The sequence below is a fragment of the Priapulus caudatus genome, unplaced genomic scaffold (assembly GCF_000485595.1).
Source record: "Priapulus caudatus unplaced genomic scaffold, Priapulus_caudatus-5.0.1 Scaffold555, whole genome shotgun sequence".
Taxonomy (NCBI): domain Eukaryota; kingdom Metazoa; phylum Priapulida; class Priapulimorpha; order Priapulimorphida; family Priapulidae; genus Priapulus; species Priapulus caudatus.
Window position 1 is genome coordinate 10,321 of NW_014577616.1, and position 3,732 is coordinate 14,052.

The following is a 3,732-nucleotide window of genomic DNA, read 5'->3' on the forward strand; positions in this document are numbered from 1 at the left end:
TATAATTTTCATTATTAACCTTATATTGAACCTAGTAATTCATACTAGATTCCCATATTAATTTTATATTATTATAATATTATACAATAGCGCGCATGCGCATTCACTATACTTGTCGGATTATTATTGTCCACGTCGTGGGTCACTCGCGCGTTCGTCTCCGACTATATACGAGCCCGCGTTGTTTGCCTGCATTATGCTGCCAGAGAAATTTTCAGGTGATACTCGAAGTTCTGCCCGACATTGTGAATTGTCACAAGATTCACCCCTCCAACTCTGTGATCAGGAGTACTAATACTGCCCAAAATCGGCGCCGCCATCGATCCGACGGGACCGAACCCCCAAAACGTCCGGTTCCTTGCGCTGCTCCCGGACCCGGATCAACCGCAACTAGCACTATATTATGCCGTGACTGGAGTTCCTCCGACGCCCTCCAGCAGGGCCAACGGTAGTCGCTCAGGTGGAAATGGCCATCCTCTGTCCAGCCGCGACAGGCAAGTTTTTTAATTCAAGCGTTCTTCGCCCGAGACTGTATACCCTCAGAACAAATATGTTGCAGACTACGCAGACTAACACGCACGACAGACTTGCAATTTTGTGCAAGCCTCTTTACGAAATATAATATTCTGAGACATCTTGCAACTGTCTCCCGACTGTCCCTGCGGACAGCCTGAGGCAGTTTGTGGACAGTCGTTGCGATAGTCGTAGATTGCTTTGACTAAAAACATTTCTTCTGGGGCGGGGGGCCCAGGCCGGGGGGGGGGGGCGGGGGGGGCGGGACGCCGCGCGCGCCGCCGCCGCGGGCCCGCGCGGGCGCCGCCGCGCCTACCCACAGCAAGATAATTTAATCGCGCGACAGTCGCAGCTGTCGCAAATACTGTTGTAGGACAGCTCACGACCAGAGACTAGATACACCAAAAATCGCCTGCCCCAACAAAGAAAGGTGTGTTCCAAATTTTGCCTCACGACGGCAGTTCGATGCCCCGATGATTCAAATAATTTCGTAGGACTGTCTGGCGACGACCCCGATGACCCACGAATTTGCCCAAATTTTCTTCGCTCCTTTTTTTTCCCGCCCGATGGTCGTGTGCACAAATGCCTCTTGGCGGCTCGTTGTGACAGAGTTTAGACATAATATAGAACGATACGGATGCGCAAATTGCGCGATATATATATATACTTATATAAATATATAATACATATGTAGGATTCGCGGTGATCAGGCTGGCCTCTTCACAGAAGGTGAATAATCGAGTATAAAGTAATACGATCTGGCTCGCAATTGGCGGAACAGTGGGGCTCACCGGGCTTCATATGTTGCTAACATTTTTAACTCAATGTATATCGAAGGACGCGAATATCGTGACCTCAATTATGTCTAGATGTCCAGATGACAATATAGATGACTAGACTGACAAGTACATAACTTTATGCCGCGCACTTGCTGTGCAGTTTGTGCATGTGTGCTGTGTGTGTGTGTGCGATGATGTGTGTGAGCGTCCCCTGGCGCCCGAGCGTGTGTGTGTGTGTGTGTGGTGTGTGCTGTGGTGTTTACCCACCTGTATGTTGGCGTGCGCGTATGCTCACACAAGCATTACACGATGGTTGGGTCAGAATCCTCAGTAATATCGTGGAGAACATTATTGAATGCTATTGCATTCGATATTGGACCATTAGCGCCCAATTTTGCACATGTAGTGGGCATTATCACACACAAGCGTAACGGTGGCATGTTCTAAATCAAGCCACGGCGCAGAACTAGCGTTTGCATTTCTCTGACCTGACTACGTAACATTTATTGTACATTAGATAGACGGACATCGCAGACAGGTTGAATATTAAAACTGTTTTTCACTTTTCTGCGCAATATCATTATTATTCTGCAGATAAGTCAGTGACGGCGAGTCAGCGGTCTAACCCTATATTTTCATGTTGGGTAAACACGTCATTATACTAACCTAATTCGCATTCGCAGCTCATATGTATAATTCCATCACTATGCGCCTTCTCCTGCATTATTCTTTGACAAACAGAATGAACGCAGTCATTGCGTTATGACAAAGCCTGTCCGTTAGGACAAAACAAATATTGCGCCACAGCAATCATACACACACGCACCATCAATACAAACGTATGGCTGCTTTGAGAAGATACGGCATCAGTTGACTGCATTGTAGGCAGCTTGCGTAGATAGGCCTCCTATATCGCTGAATCGCCGTCATTCCCAATCGGATTATTTATTCTGAACATGCGCGCGTCTCTCTCTCTCTCTCTCTTCTCTCTCTCTCTCTCTTTCTCTTCTATCCGCTCTCTCTCTCTCTTTTCTCTCTCTCTCTCTCTCTCTCTCTCTCTCTATTTATATATACTTATATAGATATATATAGAGAGAGAGAAGAGAGAGAGAGAGAGAGAGAATCACAAGTCATAGCTGATCAATCAGGTCATATGTATCCGTCGTCACATATCGCGAGTGAAACCAAGAAAGCGTTATCGCAATATTCTTCTAAAAATTCTTCTGTTATTCCTGCTGTGCCTTTAATCAATAAACTTTCTCCCGATTGCTATGGATTACCCTAGGCGAAGCATACCACCTGTTCTCTCTCACATATACAAGATAACGTACCACCACAACCAACATCACCACCACCACAATCACCATCACCATCATCATCATCATCATCATCATCATCATCATCATCACCATCATCATTATCATCACCATCACCACTACCACCTACATCATTCGCATCATCATCATCGTCATCACCACCACCACCATCACCATCATCATCATTATCATATTTATCATCATCGTCGTCATCGTCGTCGTCATCATCATCAGCATCATCATCACCATCATCATCATATTCTCCATCTTCACCGTCATCACCAGCGTCCAGAGTTATGGAGATTGATAGAAAGCAGGTTCAGAATAGCCATGCATTTTGTACAATGATAACCAAAGTCAGTGTCTGAAAAAACACCAAAAATAGAGAGTGAGATCGTCGACTAGGGCCATACAGTCTCTGAGGACAACAAGAGCAGCTACCCTGAGATTTTAGAGAAAATTAATATAAAAGCATAGATATAACAGACGATCTATGCAATAAGCGCAATAAATGCAAACAAACACGAGTGTGCTGTGTGACGCGCGCGCTAGCTGTGTGACGCGCTGCTAGCTGTGTGACGCGCAATGGATGGATGGATGGATGGATGGATGGATGGATGGATGGATGGATGGATGCAGGATGGATGGATGGATGGATGGATGAATGGATGGATGGATGGATGGATGGATAGATAGATGGATGGATGGATAGATGGATAGATGGATGTATGGATGGATGGATGGATGGATGGATGGATAAATGATTGGATGGATTGATGAATGGTTGGATGAATAAGTGAATGGATTGAGAGATGGATGGATTGATGCATAAATGGACGGATTAATAAATCTACGGTTATTAAGTTTTAGATTGACTTCAAACGCAACAATTAATAATATTTATAATGTAATAATAATTTATCTGTTGACTTCTTCCAAACACAGGATGATTGGTAGAGTCTACTATAGTTATCGGCAACGTATCCGTGTGCGTAGTGAGTATAATATACCTACACTCTAGCAACTAGCAAACAATACGTTGCTTACCGCAATAGTCCTCTGATGCAGACGGTCTATTCTTTGAAACCGCGACAAACTAAAGATTGTGACGGGATGAATAATTA